The sequence below is a fragment of the Ranitomeya variabilis genome, chromosome 6 (genome assembly GCF_051348905.1).
Source record: "Ranitomeya variabilis isolate aRanVar5 chromosome 6, aRanVar5.hap1, whole genome shotgun sequence".
Taxonomy (NCBI): domain Eukaryota; kingdom Metazoa; phylum Chordata; class Amphibia; order Anura; family Dendrobatidae; genus Ranitomeya; species Ranitomeya variabilis.
Window position 1 is genome coordinate 71,646,502 of NC_135237.1, and position 18,279 is coordinate 71,664,780.

The window sequence follows — 18,279 nt, forward strand, 5'->3', positions numbered from 1 at the left end:
CACCGACCATTTCCGAAATTTCTGGCAGTACACCTACGCATCATCTTGCCCCTGAGAGAGGGCCAACAACGCTTTTTCAGCCTGGTTCTCCAGATTAGGTTCCTCATAGAGCAATCCAAGGGCCAGAAAAAATGCATCCACACTGAGCAATGCAGGATCCCCTGGAGCCAATGTGAAAGCCCAATCTTGAGGATCGCCACGCAAGAAAGAAATAATAATCTTAACTTGCTGAACAGAATCCCCAGAGGAATGAGGTTTCAAAGAAAGAAACAACTTGCAATTGTTCTTAAAATTCAGGAACCTAGATCTATCTCCAGAAAACAACTCCGGAATAGGTATTCTAGGCTCTGACATAGGACTGTGCACAACAAAATCCTGAATACTTTGTACCCTTGCAGCAAGATGATCCACACTGGAGGCTAAACTCTGGATATCCGTATCAGCAGCTGAACTCAGAGCCACACCAAGATTAAGAGGAGGAGAGAAGCCAGACACACAGCAGCTAGACACACGGCAGCAAAAAAAAAAAAAAAAATATCTCCAAGCTTCTTTTCTCCTGCTTCTGCCATGCAATTAACACTTTATAGGCCGGCTGTACTGTTATGATCCTAGTGGCAAGGATCGCAGGTCGGACTAGCTAAGTAACTGAACAGACTACTAGCTCTGGGGAAGTGGTAACTAAATTGACCGCAACCTGATCCTATCCGCAAACAACTATAGGCAGCCGTGGAACGTTACCTAAAAATCCTAGACGTCTCGTCACGGCCTAAGAAACTGACTATTCCTGGAGGGAAGGTAAGTCCTCACTTGCCTCAGTGGAATGACCCCAAAGATATAGAATAGCCCCCCACAAATATTAACGGTGAGTTAAGGGGAAAGCACAAACGCAGAGATGAAATCAGATTTAGCAAATGAGGCCCGCTAATACTAGATAGCAGAAAATAGGAAGGGAACTGTGCGGTCAATAAAAAACCCTATTCAAAATATCCACGCAGAGATTGCTCAAGCCCCCGCACCAACTAACGGTGCGGGGGAAGCAACTCCGTACCCCAGAGCTTACCAGCAAAAAGAAATCACATATTAGCAAGCTGGACTAGACTCATCATACACAGAAATCATATTGCAGGCAGATGAGCAAAAAATATTCAAACAGAACTTAGCTTATCCTGAAGAGGCAGAAAACGAGATAATCAGGAGTAATCAGAATAGCACTGAATACATTGACAGCCGGCAACAAGTGGAAGTGAAGCAGAGCTAAATAGGAGCCTCCCTGGTGAATAACGAGGCAGCTGATCCAGCAGACCCGCAGGATAATAAACCAAACCACCAGGGGGAGCCAAAAAACCAAAGTCACACAATACCATCTGTGACCACAAGAGGGAGCCTGAAAACGGAGATCACAACAGAGCCCGTTCAGCACCTTCCATGACGTCACGGCTTCTGATTGGTCGCGTGCCGCTCATTTGACCGCCACGCGACCAATCACAAGCCGCGACGTCATCCCTCAGGTCCTAAATTCCCTTCTAGGAATTTAGGACCTGAGGGATGACGTCACGGCTTGTGATTGGTCGCGTGAGCGGTCACATGGGCGGCCGCGACCAATCACAAGCCGTGACGTAATTCTCAGGTCCTAAATTCCTAGAATTAGGAATTTAGGACCTGAGAATTACGTCACGGCTTGTGATTGGTCGCGTGGCGGTCACATGGGCGGCCGTGACCAATCAGAAGCCGTGACGTCATGGAAGGCCCTGAACGCGCTCATTTTAAGCAAAGAAGGCTGCCGGTTACCAGCGGTAAGGCCCAGGCTGCGTCGGAGAGGTGAGTATATCAAAATTTTTTATTTTAATTCTTTATTTTACACATTAATATGGATCCCAGGGCCTGAAGGAGAGTTTCCTCAGGGTCTCTCCTTCAGACCCTGGGAACCATCAGGGATACCTTCCGATATTTGAGTCCCATTGACTTGTATTGGTATCGGGTATCGGTATCGGATCAGATCCGATACTTTGCCGGTATCGGCCGATACTTTCCGATACCGATACTTTCAAGTATCGGATGGTATCGCTCAACACTACTAAGGAATTCACCAATTGTTATGAATTGCGGAATTTTAAAATGAAAAATTACACCCAGAATGTAGTATGCATTATACGATGTGCATTGTGCTATAAAATGTATGTAGGTTGTACAATTCGGAAACTCAAGCATGAATTTCAGAGCCCATTTCAGACATTATTAATGTATCTAATACTTACCGAGCCATTTCCCACGCATCAGTGGCAAATTTCTGCCTCTGTATCGAAAGGGCCTCCACAAAATTTAGAAGAGGAGACACTTGTAAACGCCTACTCACTTGAGAGATGCTTTGGATTTATAATCTTAGTCCTAATGGTTTAAACACATGTAAGGAAATTATGTCCCATTATTAATGTATAATGTTTATTGTGCAATGATTTATAGCTATGTTTCTTAAAAGGTCTATGTACATGTGTGCAATTTGTTTTAAATTCAATCTATACCATGTTATTTGCCTGTTCAATTTCATTAGTTCATAAAACATAAAAATGCATCTGAGTATTTGTTGGAAGCTTTAACAAAGAACGCAGTGACGTTCGAAATGGGTTACCACAGTAGCATGGAAACTTTTAACTACCGTAATTCTTTCAAATAAAGATGTTTGCTATTTTATGAAGCTGGAACGTCTTTTCCGTTTTGGCTATGTTGGCGCCATAAAAATGAATAAATAAAAAACAACTGACATCACTGTAACCATTTGCTTGGTCTTGAAAGTCTGGAAATGAAATGATTAATGTGCTTGTGTATGTATGTTAACAGTGAGCTTTATTTTTAAAGTCAGGATTATATATAAAATTAGAAAGGAATGTTCATATAATGAGTCAATATTACACATGGTACAATTCAGGAAAGCCTTAAGGGGTTTAATTACTGACCTAGCATAATCTGATATTGCAAAACTAAATGTAATAGCTCCTTTCTTCTCTATATACATGAGAATAATCTCTAATAACATTACTACATTAGTAAGAAAAATCTAAAAGTATTGTCTTAAAGGAGATTTATTATGTAGTTATATGAAGTGCATACAAAGGGAGTATATTCATCTTACACTTATGGCACATCATAAATGTATTGTATTGTATAGTATGATAGATAGATAGATAGATAGATAGATAGATAGATAGATAGATAGATAGATAGATAGATAGATAGATAGATAGATATGGGATAGATAGACAGATTGATAAATAGGTATGGGATAGATAGATAAATATGGGACAGACAAACAGATAGATTGATAAATAGATATGGGATAGACAGACAGATAGATAGATAGATAGATAGATAGATAGATAGATAGATAGATAGATAGAAATGCGATATATAGATAGATAAATATTGGATAGATAGATAAGTAGATAGATAGATTGATAGATAGATATGGGATAAATACATAGATAGACAGATACCAAAAGGAATGAGGGCCCTGCTCGCAAGCTTACAATCTATGAGGTTGCATAATAACCAATTATATATTGATTGTGGGTGCACCTCTGTATTCAGATGTGTAGTGTAGAGGAAAGGGAAAAAGTGGGGAATGTGCTCTAGGTAGCTGTGTTATTTTATGCAGAGATGAGTCCTGGCTAGAAGAAGTGTGTTACTGGTAAACTGACACTTTACACTGTATACTATATACATAGCTCCTGTGTATAATGTCACCGGCAGTGGTGATCACTGCATTACCTGTACACTGACTCTTTATGCAGAGCTCCTGTGTATAATGTCATTCGTGATCCCTGCATTACCTGTACACTGACACTATATACAGAGCTCCTGTGTATAATGTCACTGGTGATCACTGTATTATCTGTACACTGTCCATAAATACAGAGCTCCTGTGTATAATGTCCCTGGTGATCTTTATATTACCTGTACACTGACACTATAGACAGAGCTCCTGTGCATAATGTCACCAGTGATCTCTGTGTTACCTGTACACTGACAATATACAGAGCTCCTGTGCATAATGTCACCAGTAGTGTTGAGCGATACTGTCCGATACTTGAAAGTATCGGTATCGGATAGTATCGGTCGATACCCGAAAAGTATCGGATATCGCCGATACCGATACCCGATACCAATACAAGTCAATGGGACACCAAGTATCGGAAGGTATCCTGTATGGTTCCCAGGGTCTGAAGGAGAGGAAACTCTCCTTCAGGCCCTGGGATCCATATTAATGTGTAAAATAAAGAATAAAAATAAAAAATATTGATATACTCACCTCTCCGACGCAGCCTGGACCTAACCGATGTAACCGGCAGCTTCCGTTTCTAAGAATGAGCGCTTGAAAGACCTTAGATGACGTCGCGGCTTGTGATTAGTCACGTGGCGGTCACATTAATTACACATTACATTACACATTAATATCGATCCCGATACCGATTCCCGATATCACAAAAGTATCGGATCTCGGTATCGGAATTCCGATACAGCAAATATCGGCCGATACCCGATACTTGCGGTATCAGAATGCTCAACACTAGTCACCAGTGATCTCTGTTACCTGTACACTGACCATAAATACAGAGCTCCTGTGTATAATGTCACTGGTGATCACTGTATTACCTGTACACTGACACTATATACAGAGTTCCTGTGTATAATGTCACTGGGGATCACTGTATTACCTGTACACTGACAGTAAATTCAGAGTTCCTGTATACAAAGGCACTTAGCATTGTGTTATTTTTTAATTAATGATCAGTATTGCAGTATTCAGTCACCATGTGGTGGTAATATGTGGTCTGGCAATGGTGTGGCGGTATTTGTTCCTAGTACAGTACAGACCAAAAGTTTGGACACACCTTCTCATTTAAAGATTTAAAGACATTCACACTGAAGGCATCAAAACTATGAATTAACACATGTGGAATTATATACTTAACAAAAAAGTGTGAAACAACTGAAATTATGTCTTATATTCTAGATTCTTCAAAGTAGCCACCTTTTACTTTGATGACTGCTTTGCACACTCTTGGCATTCTCTTGATGAGCTTCAAAAGGTAGCCACAGGTATTACAAGGATCACCAATGACATTATACACAGGAGCTAAGTATAAAGAGTCAGTGTACAGGTAATGCAGTGATCACCACTGCCAGTGACATTATACACAGGAGCTCTGTATATAGTATACAGTGTATAGTGTCAGTGTACAGGTAACACACTGACTCATAAGTGACATCTCTAGATGCAGTCCTTCATCTTTGCTTTTCTTTTTCATCCAGCACAGATTGCCATCACTTTTTCTAGCCAGGACTCATCTCTGCATAAAATAACACAGTTACCTAGAGCACATTCCCCTCTTTTCCCCTTTCCTCTACATTACACATCTGAATACAGAGGTGTACCCACAATCAATATATAACTGGTTATTATGCAACCTCATAGATTGTAAGCTTGCGAGCAGGGCCCTCATTCCTTTTGGTATCTGTCTATCTATCTATCTATCTATCTATCTATCTATCTATCTATCTATCCCATATCTATCTGTTACCTCTGTTGCTTTAATGCAATGGCCAGAGATAAGCAGGGAAATGGAGGGCCACTGCAACTCAAGGGCCACTGCCTTGTGATTGCCCCCCAGGCTGAAAAGTGCCAGCCAGCCCCTGTAGATATGGGATAGATAGATAGATAGATAGATAGATAGATAGATAGATAGATAGATAGATAGATAACCAGCATGCTTTACTGCTTTTATAATTCTTTCAAACCTCCTCTTTTCATTTTTCCAGATATAAGTATTTCTTGTATGTTGTGTTACTTACAAAGAAAAATAAATTGCATATATTAAATATAAAATGAGATAAATTATTCTTCCAGATAGCTGCTGTTCTGATATTCTGTTAAAAAAAAAAAAATCATCCAAACAGGTCAGCTACAATTCCAAGCAGCTGGGCTGATGTCTAGAATATCATGACGCCTTTCCAATCTACACCTGGAGAAAAAATGTTTCTGAAAAGTGTAATGACAATTTTCACATCAAATAGAAACTTCAGAGCAATTTAAAAATCAGCAGGAAAACAGGAAGACAAAGTTAGTTGTGAAATGGTGGCAAATAAAATATGAATTAAAAAATATCTGTACTAACAAGTTGGACAAGTACACAGTGTTTTATGCGTTTGGGCACAAACACTGTATCACTGAGATGATATTTTAACATCTCTTCAGGACAAGATAACACTTTTGTACATCTTTTGATAGATGACATGGTATTCTTGTTAAATCTGTAGTCTCGATTCATTAACTTGATTATTTAAATTGCTTTACAAAGTAACCAAATTATTGTGCAATGTGTAGTTGAGTGAAAACTTTGCAACTTTGTTTTTATGCCATTTTTTCCCAGCTACTATAAAATGGGCAAAGCGTGGGTTGGGCAGGGGTGGAACAGCTTTTCTAATTCATGACGAGCTGTGGTGTACCTTACGCAAAAAATTTTACCACAGTCATTGACTGGAGTAAGATTTGTGGCGAAGTGCACAGAGGCCATTTTTCAGATGTGCCTGATTTAATAAGAGTGGAATGCCACTTAAACATAGTAACATAGTTAGCAAGGCTGAAAAAAGCCATTTGTCCATCCAGTTCAGCCTATATTCCGTCAGAATAAATTCCCAGATCTACGTCCTTCTAAAGAACCTAATCACTGTATGATACAATATTGTTCTGCTCCAGGAAGACATCCAGGCCTCTCTTGAACCCCTCAACTGAGTTCGCCATCACCACCTCCTCAGGGAAGGAATTCCACATTCTCACTGCTCCAACAGTAAAGAATCCTCTTCTATGTTGGTGGAAAAACCTTCTCTCCTCCAGACGCAGAGAATGCCTCCTTGTGACGTCACCTTCCTTGGTATAAACAGATCCTCGGAGAGATATTTGTATTGTCCCCTTATATACTTATACATGGTTATTAGATCGCCCCTCAGTTGTCTTTTTTCTAGACTAAATAATCCTCATTTTGCTAATCTCTCTGGGTATTGTAGTTCCCCCATCCAATTTATTCATTTTGTTGCCCTCCTTTGTACTTGCCATAGTTCCATTATATCCTTCCTGAGCACCGGTGCCCAAAACCTTAAAGAAGACTTCTAATGATTTTTTTTTCATTACATCTGTGCATATATGTATGGTGTGTATTGTGAGTGTAATAATATACTCACCTAAGGTTGCCTTCTCAGGGATCCAGCGCTGTTCTGCTTTGCTTCTCACTGATATCACCTCTCTGCCGACTGCAGAGTGCAGCATGACTTGGTAGGGACATTTACAATGTAAGCCTAAGTAGCGTGAGAACGAGGCACCATAAACTTACATTGTAAAAGAGACGTCCGTCCCACACAAACAGTGACCTGGAGAATCTGAGGGGAGGAGCAGAGCAGCTGGGCCAGGAGTTGAAAATGGGGATGACTCATGTAGGCAAAAGAGACTGTCTGTTTCTATATAGAGCAGAGAAAAGATAAACTACTTTAACATTGATGGCTATCCTAAGGATGGCTCACAATGTCTGATCTGGGGGGGTACCCTACTTGACAACTCATTGCCATTCAGCTGTTCAGTTAGTGAGCTGCACAGCCCAACTCTGTCATCTGTACAGGAGCCAAGGCTAAGAACTGTACATCCGTCCCCTATTGATTTAAATAGAATAGCTGATCGGCGGGGTGCTGGGTGTCAGAATTTTTATCATAATATTACACCTTTTGGGGGGACAAGCCAGACCTCTGCCACTATGATTTGGTTCCTCTGTGCCCATATGTCTTTTATTTCTTATCTTTATCTATTCATTCTTAATTGTAATTTTTAATCTAAATAAATTTCTTGTTTATTCAAATCACCTTTAATTACTAAATCTTTGCTAAGAGCAAAAATTGTAACAACTCAAAATCCAAAACCGTATGGTAAAAACGGTAGAGTGATAAAGTGATCCAAAAAGTAAAAGCTATTTTTTATTGAAACATTTTTAAACACACGCCCCTGAAAGAAGCTGGCAGTGAAACGTGCGTCGGGGTGAGGGGATTCTGAGCGGATCACTACTGGCAGTCTAATCTCTCAAATACACAATGCACCTTCTTTTTGCATAGTGTATTTCTTCACTAAGCATTATGGTTTATTCCATTTTTGACTATAGAGCCATGAGAGTCCTTATGGATATATAGTGGATTCTGATATCTTTAAGTCTCCACTAGTTCTCCTTTTTTATACGCTTACCCTAACTGAGAACACAGCCATCTTTTGGATGATTTTCCATGTTCTTATAGCAGCTTTGCTAAGAGCGATTTTGTTATTGGTTTTGGGGTATTCAAGGGACCATGGTATGAGGGGTCATTGCACTGTACTATTATTATAACCCTATTTTCAAGTTCTCCCATTAGATTTGTTCAGTGTCCCCTTTACAGCACTTTCTGCTTCTTTAATTATATGTTTTAAAATGTTTCAATAAAAAAATGTTTTTACTTATTGGATCGCGTCATCACTTCAGACTACCATTAGTTAATAAGAGCAAAAATTTCCAAGTTAGCTAAAAATCCCCAATTGCTAATTGAGGTCCAGGAGAGACCTGAGGTGGTGCCCTATGCAACTGCATTCATGTTACAGGCATTGCACAAATTCCAGACCATTGCTGGAAGGAACAGAGGACAGAGATGATCAAAGTGTTGACTCTATCAGCAAGCACCCAGATCTTTAGTCTGGAGTCCAACTAGATCTGCATCTTCTGAATTGGGAAAGGTCAGGTGTTTTCAGTTCTTTCAGGCCTCAATTAGATATTTTTACTTATGTATTCTGTGTGTTGGATAGAACATATACTCATTATAGTCTTTGGGGCTGGTCAGAAGTTACAAGATCATGTGTCCACAAAAAAAAAGATCACATTTTTGACCCAAGTCACGAATCAAAATCACTCATACAAGTCTATGTGACCGTGGAAATTACAGACTGCAAATGGATACCCAATGTGTGCAACATCTTTGCAATTTCTTTTTTAGCTTTCTTAGGGCTGTCCCACACGTCCAGATAATTCCGGTACCGGAATAAATCGGTACCGGAGTTATCCGTGTCCGTGTGCCTGGGAACTCACGTAGGCCATACGTGCGGCACACGTGTGCCGCCCGTATGGCGAGTGGGTACCACACAGAGCGTGTGGTACCCACGCGTGTGGTACCCTGCATCGTGCTGAAGCCGCGATTCATATGTTCCCTGCAGCAGCGTTTGCTGCAGAGAAAATATGAATAATAGTGTTTAAAATAAAGATCTATGTGTCTGCCGCCCTCCCACCCCCTGTGCGCCCCCCCGCTCTTCAGAAAATACTTACCCGCCTCCCTCACTGCTTCCTGGTCTGGCCGCGGCTTCTAGTGTATGCGGTCACGTGGGGCCGATCATTTACAGTCATGAATATGTGGCTCCACCTCCCATAGGGGCGGAGCTGACTATTCATGATTGTAAATGAGCGGCCCCACGTGACCGCATACAGTAGGAGGCGCGGGGCAGAGAGGAAGGAGTGACAGCCAACGTGGGAGCGGGTGAGTATTTTCTGAACAGCGGGGGGGCGCACAGGGGGTGGGGGGGCGGCGGACACATAGATCTTTATTTTAAACACTATTATTCATATTTTCTCTGCAGCAAATGCTGCTGCAGGGAACATATGAATCGCAGCTTCAGCACCATGTGGGGGGGACAGCGCTTACTGTAGCGCTGTCTCCTGCACGCACACGGACCCCAGACGGAGAACGTCCGTGTGAGGTCCGTGTTTTACACGGACCCATTGACTTTAATGGGTCCATGTAATACGTGCGCTCCCACGAACACTGACATGTCTCCGTGTTTGGCACACGGAGACACGGTCCGCAAAAAATCAATGACATCTGAACAGATGCATTGATTTCTATGGGTCTACGTGTGTCAGTGTCTCCGGTACGTGAGGAAACTGTCACCTCACGTACCGGAGCCACTGACGTGTGAAACCGGCCTTATGGGTAGGAGAAACTTTGTAATTTCTTTCTTGGACATTTGAGAGAATCGCTGATAGCAAAATCTGACACACTGACCAAAGACTGATCAAAATCTCATCCAGAACAGTGATGAGAATCAAGCCATTTTTCCTTCATATGCGAGAAAATAAGCAGATGTCTGAATCAGGCATCTGTGTGCACACTTTAGGTTTAGTTGCCATTTTTGTCATTATTTCTGCACACCAACAACCATACAAGTGGAACTTGTAGAAAGAAAAACAAGTCATTTTTTTCTTCCCAGTCTAGATTACCTAAACAATACAATATGTTGATGTGGCTACAAGTTACAGCAGATTATTAAACAGCTTGTAAATAGAAAACTAAAATGGAGAAAGTGGCCTAAGTTTTAAGTTCTACAGTACTGTATATGCATATAGCACAATGACTCATGAAGAAAATATCCATCGCCTGTTTCCTATTACAACTGAATGTAATGTTACAAGCTGGAATGTGATTTTCATTTTTACATACTTTTCTGGACTTATTATACTCTTGCTGTATTTATGAGATTTCTATGGATAGCATTGGACATTATACCAGTAGGATATGTACTCTGTGACATGAAGCCAGAGATCAGAGGACTTTCTTCAGACCCATTGTCACCTGCTGTGCTCAAAGCTTTCATCTTATCTCTGCCGTTGTAATTTTGAAGTTGAAGACGACACATTAAAAAGGAAGAAATATATGGAAGGAGTACTTATAATACAGGAGAAATTCAATGCAAAGACCGTAAATATATAAAAATGGCAGGCAAATGTATTGTAAAGTTGCAATATTTATGCTTGTACTGCATTCATTTTATTCAATGAACACAATTGAGAACAAAACTGAATTTTATTTATTTAAATCTACAAAATTTTTTTGCATAAAGCTGAATACATGTTTCACATTACATGTGCAGCTGATCAAATTGTCCATTTGAAAGTGTCCTAAGTTTTACAGCATATGCATATAGCACAATGACTGATGACGAAAATATCCATTGCCTGTTTCCTATAACAAACTGAATGTTATTTATTTAAATCTACAATTTTTTTTTGCATAAAGCTGAATCCATGTTTCACATTACATGTGCAGCTGATGAAATTGTCCAGCTGACTATGAGTCTCCCGATCTGAAGAAAAAGCCACATAGTTATATGTGAAGCTGCTAGTTCAGTTCATTAGACCCACGATTGGATTGGGTTAAACAGTTGTCTGTATTCAGTCTTAGAGCCCAAATCAGCATTGTACTTTCAGTTTTTTTATGTGAATACCTCTGTTAGTAACTTATGAACTGTGAAAAATTCATGAAACAATTTTCGCTTTTTTAAAGTTGTTATTAGTGATTGGCGAAGTTGTGGATGTTCGCGTCCCGCGGGTTTGGCAAAAGATTTAAAAAAAGTTTGGTTTGGGTACCAGAAAGGTACTAAAGCTCCAATCCATTACCCATTCACATGAATGGGGGTCCCAAACATCCTTTGTTTGCCAAGCTGTCCTCTGCATGACAACAGGCCAAACACCAGCAATGATTGGCGGTAAGATCATTACCATGGGACAGAGAGTTACAGTTCCCAGATGACAGCGTGAGCCAGCAGCTGTAAACGGTGCTTAAAAGGTTACATCAGGTCAGATGCATCGTCTGATGAGAGAGTACTACTCCAATCAGCTTAAGCCTGCTGATGCTGATAACAGCGAAAGCAGGTGCTGCTGATGGGAGTATTCAACAGCTGGGGGCTGTGCTATAAATAAATAAATTAAATTAAAAAATTACTTGGGGTCTCTTGTATTTTTGATAACCAGTGCAAGGCAAAACTGACAGCTGCAACTATCAGTTGTTTGCTTTAGCTTGACTGGTTGTCAATAATGGGGGAGACCCCCATACTGTTTATTTTAATTATTTATTATCTAACACTAAGCTGCTGTGAGAAAGTTCTTATGCAGAGAGCGATGCCATCAGTAAAGTCACCGGGGTCCATCAGGTTTGAACTTTTTCATTGCAACTCAGCACTAGACACTGCAGGAGCGATTATGCTCCTGTCAGTGTGCTCCGGCTAATGAGGAGAGCAGTCATATCAGTGACTCCACTGCAACTCATCCAGATCATTGTGGGATAGTTTGGATTATCTTCATCGTGGCTTAAAAAACATGTAAATAATTAATTTGGGCCTAAGACTCAAGTATGTGTTTCTCATTAGTGACTGACAGCTACTGTATGGCATACAGGGAAAGTTGCCAATCAATGAATATGACTGCCAACTTGACTTGAAAACATAGAAGGAGTAGGGATTTACAGACATGGCAAGTGCCAAACAAATATTCATCCATTTACCTCTTTTGAATTAAAGTAATGTTGCCTTAAATGAATTTGTGTATTGAAGCTACTGTGATGCAATATGTATGAGTGATTGCACTATTAAAATAGTGTACAGTGATGGCAAACGGGCCAAGCAAGTTAGCTTAAGAAATGTTACATCTGTATTTTTACAGCTTATGTTATTCTTTAGGAATGTGAGGTTCAACTCAACAGGCGCGCATTGATCCTCAGAATGACCTCTTGGTATTGACGTGGCTTCCTGACCATCCACTGCTGGAATAGTCCCCTGGCCAGCATCTACTCTGTGGACCCAACTCAGGGGTCCTTGTTTAGGTTCAAATCTATATACAGGGGTTAAAGAGTGAAGGCAAGGGCAAGCCTTGAGATCTCTTAGATGGAGTGGCATGAGCTACAGTAAGTCTTTCTGTGGAAGCCCAACTAAAAGCTGCCAAGCAACCACTGACAGTTCCCCCTGACAATTGCACGCTGGCAGACAGATAAATCTATCCACATGGATACATTTTACTAGATATTCCAATGTTATTATGCATGTCTCTGTACTGGATAATCTTATATCCCTCTAAAACTGTTTATAGATTTATAATATAGGTAAACTCAATACTGTAGTTTTTTTGTATTTTTTAGAGTGACGGTAAAATGTATTAACAATTAATCCTTAAGAGGTGATAATACAAGTTATGTTATATTAGTGTCATGTAGGGCAGCATGGTGGCTCAGTGGTTATCACTGCAGCCTTGCAGCGCTGGAGTCCTGGGTTCGAATCCCACCAAGGACAACATCTGCAAGGAGTTTGCGTGGGTTTCCTCTGGGTGCTCTGGTTTCTTCCCACATTCAAAAGACATACTGATAGGGAATTTAGATTGTGAGCCCCATCAGGGAAAGCGATGATAATTAGTGTTGAGCGATACCGTCCGATACTTGAAAGTATCGGTATCGGAAAGTATCGGCCGATACCGGCAAAGTATCGGATCTAATCCGATACCGATAACCGATACCAATACAAGTTAATGGGACACCAAGTATCGGATGGTATCCTGTATGGTTCCCAGGGTCTGAAGGAGAGGAAACTCTCCTTCAGGCCCTGGGATCCAAATCAATGTGTAAAAGAAAGAATTAAAATAAAAAATAGGGATATACTCACCCTCCGACGCAGCCTGGACTTTACCGCCGTAACCTAAGAATGCGCGCTTGAAGGGCCTTAGATGAGGTCACGGCGCTCTGATTGGTCCGTAGCGGTCGCGTGACCGCTACGCGACCAATCACAAAGCAGTGATGTCACCTAAGGTCTTTCTAGCGCTTGAAATACCTTAGAAGACGTCCGCAGCCTCTGATTGGTCGCGTAGCGGTCGCGTGACCGCTACGCGACCAATCACAAAGCAGTGACGTCACCTAAGGTCTTTCAAGCGCTTGAAAGACCTTAGGTGACGTCACTGCTTTGTGATTGGTCCATAGCGGTCACGCGACCGCTACGGACCAATCAGAGCGCAGTGACGTCATCTAAGGCCCTTCAAGCGCTCATTTTTAGGTACAACGGCTCCCGGTTACGGCGGTAAAGTCAAGGCTGCGTCGGAGAGGTGAGTATATCCCTATTTTTTATTTTAATTCTTTCTTTTACACATTGATATTAATCCCGATACCGATTCCCGATACCACAAAAGTATCGGATCTCGGTATCGGAATTCCGATACCCGCAAGTATCGGCCGATACCCGATACTTGCGGTATCGGAATGCTCAACACTAATGATAATGTGTGCAATCTATAAAGCGCTGCAGAATATGTTAACGCTATATACAAATAAAGATTATGATTTATTATTATGTATCTGGGTTTGAAATCTTATGCCTGTGCCTGTGCTTTTTGTTTGGCTTCTCTGTCCGCCGAGCCTCAGCAGATACACCTTTTCGCCTGTTGTTTAGTTTCTGTTTATTCTTGTGTCAGTCTTTTTAGGGTAACATGTGTTTATATACTTTCCCCGTGCTGGTATTTTGTGCTGGTATTTCCTGCTGATGATAGTCTCATTTAGATGTCCAGGCATACTGCTGTAGTTTAAAGGGAACCTGTCACCAGTTTTTTTGCCTATCAACTAAAAATATCATCTAATAGAGTGTGAGCTATACATTCCCCAACTACTTGTGAAACCCCCCGACTTCCCATGAATCCACCATAAGAACTTTTTATATTTCTCCCGCACTGTATGGAAATATCCTCGGTCTGGTCCGATGGGCGTTGGTTCTGGCCCCTCTCCCCACCCCAAATCTGCATGCTGTATGCATTCCATTCTGTGAATAGCGTTGTTCGCATACAGGTCCCGTGTGTGCAACCTCAAATTGCCTTCTGTGCGTGCACAGTATGCTTTGCCCAACTGTGGGCAAAGCCGAAAAGCATTAGTATGCATGCACGTCCCGGAACACAGCGAAAGGCTTCAGGGACAAAGTACTTCCGGAGCATGCGCCCTAATGCTCGGGGGGTTTCACAAGTAGTTGGGGATTGTATAGCTCACACTCTATTAGATGATATTTTTAGGTGATAGGCAAAAAAACTGGTGACAGGTTCTCTTTAAGCCAGTCAGTGAGTCCTGCTATAGTTTATCTCTCTGCTGTTCATGTTCTTCACCCTGCACCTATCTTCTGTTTCTTTTCAGGAACTGTTGGCATAATCTTTAACAGTACATACTTAATCCTTTATTTTTCATTTTGTGGTTTGTTTTTCTCACTCTGGGAACTCTTCCTATTTCAGTACACTTTCCCTTCTGAGTGAATTTGCACTCTCCTATGCCCTTAGGTTCTTTACGAGGAGCATGAAGCACTTGACAGCCTTTCATTCAGCATAGGTCCGAGTTGCCATCTTCTAGCCCATGGTTAGAGCTATATCAGTTCAGGCAGGAACCACTTGGGACTTCGGGGTGTATTACCAAAGTTTCTGGTGTATTTACCAAGTGAGTTGCTACATTATCATAACAATTAGGTGGTGGAAAAATGGAGATGCTATGAGTCTTGGAAAATGGCACCTTTCTTATTTAACAAACTTTGGATTTTTTACATGTCTTAAGCAAAAAGAAACCTATACATGTTTGGTATCAACAAACTCATACTGGCCTAGAGAATCATAATGGCTGGTCATTTTTAGCATTTAGTGAACATGGTAAGAAAAACAAAAAAGTATTGTAGAATTGCACTTGTTTTGCAACTTCACCACACTTGGAATTTTTTCTCACTTTTCAGTACACTACATGGTAAAACTAATGGTGACGATCAGAAGTACAACTCGTCCTCCAAGGAATAAGCCCTCACATGGCCATATTAATAGAAAAATAAAAAAGTTATGGCTCTGGGAAGAAGGAGAGCGAAATGCGAAGAAAAATGGAAAATGGCATGGGGTGAGGGGATTAATAACCAGCAAAGGCAAAGCAGACAGCTGAAGGCTGATTTTAATAGGTTGGGAAGGTCCATGGATATTGGCCCCTACTAGACTAATAACACCAGATCACAGCTGTTTGCTTTCCCTTGGCTGGTTATTACAAATAGGGGGACCCCATGTAGTTTTTTTTATTAAAAAGGGTCTACCCTATTTTTAATAACGAGCTAAGTAAAAACAGACAGCTGTGGGGTGATATTAATAGGCTGGTTATTGGGTCATTTCCAACTTACAAATATCTGCCTGCAGCTGCCCTAGTATTGGCGTATCATATTTGATATGCCAATTCTGGCATTTACCCTCGTCTCTTCCCAATTGCCCTGATGTTTTAGCATTCGGGCTAATTTTTTTTTAGGTTGATGTCAGCAGCTGACTGACATTAAGCACAGAGGTAAGTAACAGAGACGTGTCAGTCAGACACCCCCATTGCTAACCTAGTAGTAAAAATACGCACACTGAAAAATACTTTATTTGAATACATACTTCCACCACACTCACTAGTTTACCCATTTATAAATTAAAAATAAATCCAGGAAGTTCCGATGGCAATCCAATAGTGAAATGTCAAACGACGCCCATCAGATCCTTTGGAGTCTCATTCTGAGAAAGTTCTGAGAACAAGACTTCAAAGTTCACTTGCGGTCGGTGTCAGGCACAAGCTTTATTAGTCTGCTGAACCTGAACAGGAAACTGGATGTACAGTAAGAAGTCTGTGTTTGGATTTCGATACACGGTATGGACCCTGAACTTAACAGTTTAGGTTCGCTCACCTCTACCCGTTAAACAGGATAAACAGCAAAACAGACAGACAACATTCATCTGCTACACATTTTTTTTATGGGGCCATTGACTAGTATTGGTGAGTTTGATCCATAACATGCAGTAACAGATGGCATACGTTTAAAAAACTGATTATTGATTATTAATAAATTACCTAAAATCCTTACCTTTTATCTCAAACTTTTGTGCTACTATTTTTAACAGGGGCCTCAAGGCTCTTTCATGCTCTTCTGTACAGAAGAGAATAAAAATGCATCAATTGCACAATCCCATAAGCATTTTAAAATGTAGTCTAAAATAGCACATGTGAATCTTCCCTAATAATGGGCATTATGAAATTCTCTGCTGCCTTGTTTCTGATAATCAGAATCTTCTATGTACTGAAAAAAATAAATTTTTTAGCAATGTGTTATAAAATTTCTATTCATGCAATGTTTTATAATATGTTCCAGTGGGCTTACTTAAAGGTCAACTTTATGTTTTGAAAATTTAGAGAAACAAACAGTGCAGAAAAGTAGATCATGCCTTTAAGTACTTTTGTAAACCTTGTGATACACATAATTACATTTGAGCCACACGGCATCCAATGGTTTATTTAAAGGTGCCAAAAACCTGATCTGCTCTCTAATGCTTCCTCAAACAATAGACATTCTGCCAGCTAGATTTTCTGTGCATTTTTAAACCAAACCAACCTTCCAGCAGAAGGATATCCCCAGATACAAATGTAAAACATGGTGCTGTTCAGGCTGTTTGATTCAGAGTTAATAAAACTATGCTCATAATAATATAAAAACCAAGTAATGTAGCAGGTATAGAAAATTATCAGCATGGAAAATAAGGATATAATGAAATTAAAGCTAATTTTAATAATCTAGAATACTTAAAAAGCTTTACATTTACATTCCTATAGCAATAGGTCATTATATATGTTCAATGTCCATTAACATCTTATAGCATACAGTAATTTACCAGTTTGTTGAGAAAAGGAAAGGAAAAATAATCAACTATTTGTTGGTTTTTCAAAGGGCTCCTTCTTATTTATTTTTACTATGGGGCAAAAAAATAACTGCTAACTACCTGCCTGTTCAACCCGATGCACAGAGGGTCAACAACCGCTCCGGCCAGCGATTCTGCTGCTCAATGTCAATAGGGCAGCTCATCCTCTACCAGGCTGCTCTGTTGACAGGATATGACTGCCGGTGTCATGCTGATTGACAGCTGACTCCTCCCAGTTAGGAAGTGGGGAGCTGGTCAATTAGAATAACATCGGCAGTAATGCCCAGTCTACAGAGCAGTGCGCAAGAGGAAGAGCTGCTCTGTCAATGTGACATCAGTGGAAGTTGCTGGTTTGCCTTCAGGAGTGGTCTGTGACCATTCTATGTTGGTAGTAATTGCATACAGGCACAACAGGCAGGTAGTTAGGCCTGTAGTAAAATTATAATCCTAGATTATCCCTTTAGAGGCTCCATAATTAATCTCAGATTTTGTGTGCATTGCTATTTAAAGCCTCCAATGGAAGCCCATTGGCAGTTCTGTCATTTTTTACTATATAGAGGTTGTCAAGGACTTAAATATTATTGATCTATCTGTAAGATCATCACTATCAGATTGGTGGGGGGGTTCCAAAACCCAACAGTCCTTACTGATAGGCTGTTTTCTGTGCTGGTACTTGCTGAATATATATAAGCAACAT